The sequence below is a fragment of the Gallinula chloropus genome, assembly GCF_964237585.1.
Source record: "Gallinula chloropus genome assembly, chromosome: 15".
In the NCBI taxonomy this organism is placed as follows: Eukaryota; Metazoa; Chordata; class Aves; order Gruiformes; family Rallidae; genus Gallinula; species Gallinula chloropus.
In genome coordinates, this window is record NC_140100.1 from 11,036,358 (window position 1) to 11,042,567 (window position 6,210).

The window sequence follows — 6,210 nt, forward strand, 5'->3', positions numbered from 1 at the left end:
TCTGCACAGTGCTTAGCAGAACGGGAGAGGCCTGCAAAGCAGCCAGAGAACTGCTGAGCAGGAAGAAAATGGAGAGTCAGACCAACAGGCTGTACAGCACTGTGCAACCAGCAGCAGCAACCCAGAAGAAGAGCGATTTAAATGTCACCTTCTGACAAAAATATATTCTATTTCTAGAATATATGTATATCTAATATATTTCTATATTCTTCCCTGGTTTTGGTTTTTTCCTTCTTTCTTTCTTCTGGCTGCAGTGTTTGGGCAGGAAGACATCTCCCTTCCACCCGCTTCTTCCTGAGTAAAAGGAATGTGGTGTGGGAGATGCGGCCCTGACGTGGCTCTGCCTCCCTGGGCCTACAGGACTGGCAGTGGCCAGCCTGGCAGTGGCCAGCCCGAAAGTGGTTAGGCCAAGCCTGCACCAGAGGGTCTGTAAGGTTGGATGCTGCTAATGATTGTACAGGAGGCAACCCTTGCGTAAGACAAAACCCCCCACGAGGTTAAAAGATGCTCCCTGCACCCACCCAGCATGGACCCCCAGCTCTGCCCACCCCTCAGGGTGCCAGAGCAGGCAGCACCAGCAGGACACGGCCATTTCGATGAAGCTCTCGAAGGAAATACAAGAATCATTCCCCAGAACTGTAAAACCGCCAGACAGCATTCCACCAGAGAGACAAAAGTCTCCATAAAACTCTGTGTGGCACCCAAGCCATCTCCACTGAGGCCTCCTCTCTGCAGGCCGTTCCACTCTATGGGCTGGGTACTTAAAAATGAAAAAACAGAGCGCAGCAATCTCAGTTTTGCCTCAAAAGCAGGAGTTAGTTACAAAAATAATTGGTGTTTTTAGCACAATCCGGGATATTGTCACAGGGCTACACAAAACCCTCCCATTTTGTAACTACCATCTCCTAGCGTCAGGATCTGCTCTGTCCCTTGCTCCCGCCACACGTCCCTGTACCCAGCGCCTCGCTGCTGAATCAACTGCAAACTCGAGGTTTGGAGGATATTTTTTCCTCTCTGATCACATTGGATCAACTCAAGTTCTGAATTACAAATACTCTGGTATATATTCTCAATGGGTGATGATAAATGGCATTATACAGTCGCTGCCATCCCTACACAAGAGCAGCCCCACACCTGAAGGACTTGATCGGACCTCAGTGGTGTTAGAGTGACTGCGTGCAAACAGGGTATGAGCACGGTAGAGTCATCTCCTCATGATGGCCCACAGCTTGCTTCCATCATGAGGAAGCCATGGGGCTGCGCCAGGCAAGGTGGCCGCTTCAAAGGCCTTCCACCTGCTGCTTGCCTCCCAGCCGAATTCGGACTTTTAACTTGGGGAATATAAAAGCCACACGCACAGAGCTACAGGGTCCCCCTCCAGCAATAATTCATCCTCGCTGGAGACAGCCAACCTAATGCAATCTTAATGTGATAAACCGCTAACTTGATTGGATTCAATGAGATGTAAATTATTAGATTCAATAAGTACACAGAGACCATTTCACCTTACGCTTTGCTCAGGAGGATTCTGCCTCCCATCTCTTCATCATTCCCGTTAATTATATGCAATGCATCCCCAAGATGAGAAAGGTTGGGGACTTGAGTTGCCCGTGGACTCCTCACACAGCACCACGGCCTCCCCTCCTGTAGTACTATGGCTCTTACTGATAAAGAAGTTCAATTCAGAATAGCTGCAATGCCTTAAGGACACATGTTGATCATAGAATCATAGAATCGTAGAATCATAGAATGGCATGTGTTGGAAGGGACCCCAAGGATCACAGAGCTCCAACCCCCTGCCACAGGCAGGGCCACCAACCTCCAGGCCTGGAGCTACACAAGGTTGCCCAGGGCCCCATCCAACCTGGCCTTGAACACCTCCAGGGATGGGGCATCCACTACCTCTCTGGGCAGCCTGTTCCAGCCCCTCACCACTCTCTCTGTAAAGAAATATCTAATTCAAACCTTCCTTCCTTTAGCTTTAATCCATCCCCCTTGTCCTGCCATTGTCTACCCTTTTAAAAAGCTGATTCCCCTCCTGTTTGTATGTAGGGTCAAAATTGAACTAATAAAATCCTCTGCCCAGATCCAGGCAAAATTCCCATATGCTTAAGCCAGAGAATGGCTTCTCATGCAGATTCATTTTCAGTAACCAAAAGCTTTGTGCCAACAATTAGATGTTTATAGCTTCTCATTCACTGAAAGATTCCTGAAAATCTGTTCTGCTGAGCACAGCAATCAGTGCTCCCACTCCAAAAAAGGGGAAAAAACCATGGGACACTAGGAAAATGTCCAAAGATACTCACAACACGAGTCCAAACCAGTGTCTCAGCCTGTAAAACTCAAGTGGGATTTACATCCCCCTGCAGCGTGCAGACATTTGGTAAGGGTTTCTTCTCGTAACGTCCTTCAGATTCTGACTCAGACAAGTGATGTGGTTTCATTTTCATTAGCTGGTGTCTCTCTAATCAGAAACGGGTGCTGGGTTTCACTCAGTGATGCTCACTCCTGTCCTCACCTGAAATTTGCCCTGTCTCCCACCGGGCAGGTTTCTTACTACCCAACCTCCTCCCATGGTATTTTCAGCCCTTTCCAACTTGTAACCACCACCCTTTTGGGCAGCATTGGGCAACTGATCTTTGCTGTGGTGAGGGCACACTTCCACTCTACAGATGTTGCTTTCTTTGCATCCAGCAAGTTCCAAGGACTTTTCTTCTTTAATATACAGTCTGTTTTAAAAGCCCTTGAGAAAATAACTTGAAATAAATAGCAGATAATCTGCTAGTCCTACTGTGACCATCACACTGCCCCTTGCTGTTGTAGGTATTCCTCCACTCCAGGCACCTCTGAACAAAGTTCTTTAAACAAAACACTCCAGCTTGGATTTGCTCAACAATTTTACACTGACTGTTCCTCGTTTTCCCAGGTGGATTTCCTCCTGGCTTGGCATGGATCAGGGTGGGTCAGGGTCTGCCACCACTGAAGCCCCAGCTCACACCCCACCAGGGACTGCAGCAGCATCATGGCTCCCGTGGACTAGCCCTGCAGATGCTTTCCAGCCTGATGAGAAGGTGAACACGTCTCTTCCATCTGCTAAGAATCCATTTGAGGTGTGAGAGGTGGCTGCTGGGATCATTACCCAGCCCTGGGTGACTGGAGTGTAACATATGGTCCTTCTCATGGGGTTTTCACACTAATGCCTACAGCACTGATGCCTCCCACTTTGAAGTCACCATTCCTCCTCTTTCAACTTAAAACCAAGTTTTTGGCTATTTCAATGTGCAGTTGCTAAGCAGTAGCAGTAACATCAGTGGTACCTTTACAATGACCCTCCTAGGCACGTCAGAGCTTCCCATGCTGCTCCTCCTGCTCAGAGCTGAGTTTCACACTCCCTGCAACTCTCACCAATGCTGGCTGGCTTCGTCAGCATTCTTCATCTCATTTGTTTTCCTACACTGGCACAGACAGGTGAGTTATTTCTGGCTTATTACCAGTAAATAATGAGCAATTGCATCCCAGATTAGAAAATCCCTTTGGGATCCAAAGCCACAAATGCTGCAGTGTGGACACACAGATTAATTAGAGAGTGGCTCAATGTGAAATCCACTAAAAGCAGGAGGCAAGAGAGGAGGAGGTGTAATGAGTAATTGCTGCCCAAGGATACAGGTGCAACTGCTGCAGGGAACTTGTTGTGGTGCCTCTGAAATATCCCTGGGATTGGATTTGGGCAAAGAAGGCAAAAAACCCAAGAAGAGTTTGGGAAATCTCTTCGGTTCTCAACCAGAACCTCTGCAGTTGTCATCACATCTGATGATGAAGGAAAATGGGAACTTCTTGAGGAGAACCTGGTTTAAAGAAGCAGCACAGAGTGTTTTGGGGTGGGAAGTAGCTTCAAGAAGTAAAGCTGGAGCCAGCCTTCAGCAGGCAGCATCTTACAGCCTTTGCCTCCCCAAAATTAACTTATCCAGAACTCTGCATGTCCCTCTGACTCCCTGCTGCGTGTGCTACCCTGAAAGGTCAAGGAGAAGCATCAGAGCATCGTTTTCCCACAAACCATCAACAGAACCACCAACCTCAGAAACCCAGAAGGAAGGCAGAAAGCTCGTTCTGCTACAGGAATATGAGTCGGGACTTTTATTTCCCATCGACTTCTGTGTCCTTGGCTGTATTATCACCCAGTGTCAACGCGTAGCCCAAAGGATCAGGTTTGAGTCCAGCTTTAATTAGTTTACTGTACTGAGGTAAACCATGTTTCACCTTTCCAAGGAAGTGATTATTTGCTCTCTTCCTGCTTTCCAGTACTTGCACCACACCAACCTTCATTTGCAATGGGGCTGAAGTGCCTGCCTGGTTCGCTTGGACCGGCAGCAGAACCAGGACCTGTGGTGTATCCAGTATATACAATGAGGAAATGCTCTGGAACATGGGGACTCCAGGGACAACTCAGATGGATGGGGCTCACCTAACGCCCAGCTCTGCTGGCTGGGGAGGGACACAGATGGGATGGAATGAAGAGGTCTACAGCAGAGCTGGTGAAAATTAAGCTAACACAGATGTGGAGTTTGAAGTTGTTTCTGCTTCACAGGGGAAGGAACTGGAAGAGGACAGCTTCCCATACCTGGGAATCCTCCACTGAGCTGGTTTTATGCTGGGATCCAGCCCCCACAAGCACATTCCCTCTTCTAAATGCAACAGCATGAAGGATTCCCCAAGCTGGGGCTTCTCCCCATCACCTTCCCTTAACTCAGAAAGCTTAAGGAGTTTAAAACCAAAGAAAAGTAATGAACAGACACCTTCAAAAAACACCAGGATATCCATCCATACAGGACATTCCAGGGATGAAGCTGCTTAGGGGGAAGTTTTCAGTTTTCACAAAAGACTAGGCAAATAAAATACTCATTTTTAGAAAGGGAACTTTTCTCTTTCACAGGGGTTTAGATCCTGCTTTCACGGGATGCCAGTCCCTGCTGGTGCTCAGATGAAGCAGCTCCAGCACTCAGGGGAGCAACCACACTGTGCCTGCTGTGTTAGTAGGGATCTCTGTCTCCCTATCAAATACAGGCCCGTTTTCAGAAGGTATTCACGGGGGCTGTTACCTAAGTGATTCTGAAAATCCCAGTCGCCAGCCCCCTCTACAGACACCTAAGCATCTTTTAAAGTTGAGGCAGACTCCTCTGGCTCATCAGACTCTAAATAAGCTGCTCCTGGAGCTTTGCTTCTTGCTTTTTCTTTTTTATTTTATTTAGGAAATGGATTGCTGCTGTAAAAATTTATCTCAGGTTTTAAGAACCACCTCAGCTATAAAAAAGGATAATATTAAGCAGGGGAGAGTTATGAAATAAGAATGATCAAATACTTACAAGCCTTATCATCAATAAAACGGTAAAGTTAGCCACACCAGTTCACTTCAGGGCATCCGCTCACATTTAATTGAATGATTGTTTTAATTTTTCATTGTTTAAAACCACTCAACCACTTATCAAAAGCCAGTGCTGCTCTTACAGATGAGTATGACGACTTCTCACTCTGCTCCACTGAAGAGTCCAAACCTTTTTAGGAATCGTGGACCCCTTGAGAGCTGCAGAAATACAACAGTTGAGGTTTCCCAGGCAGAATTCCCTAAGAGGGATCAAGTCCTCACACATCGCCTTGGGAACACTGTGGGCTTTTACCAGGGGAAAGCGGGGTGCTACGTCCTCCCCCAAAAACTTTCAAGAGGTTTTCCTCTCAGGTATTATTCGCCTTTAAGGAATCTCAGAGGTTCAACCTGGCATGAAACAATGCAGGTAAAGGTGGCCTTCTCCAAAGAGGTTTAGCATTTTCTGTGGGGTCAGATGTTTCTGGAAAGCCTGGGATAAGTTAGAGCATCATGTATGGGTACTGGCACTGGAAACATGGCCGTTACCACATTCAGACCAATGATACCACCACTCAACACCCACAAGGTCCGAAGTTCTTGGTTCATACTGGGCACTGCCCCTTCCACTCTATAAAATTGTGCAAAAAAGGGAAGAAAAGCTTTTCACACAGCAAACACCAGAGATGTTCCCCCTTCTACGAGCTGGCTGGCTTTGGCAGTGCGGATGCCATCACGGTGGTGCTGGCAGAGGTACCGGCAGTGCTGCGGGAAGGGGGCACCATCCTGCTCCCTGCTCCACTTCCCCCCACTCTAAATCTAACCCTGCCTAAAGCCTGCCAGCCCACGGGAGA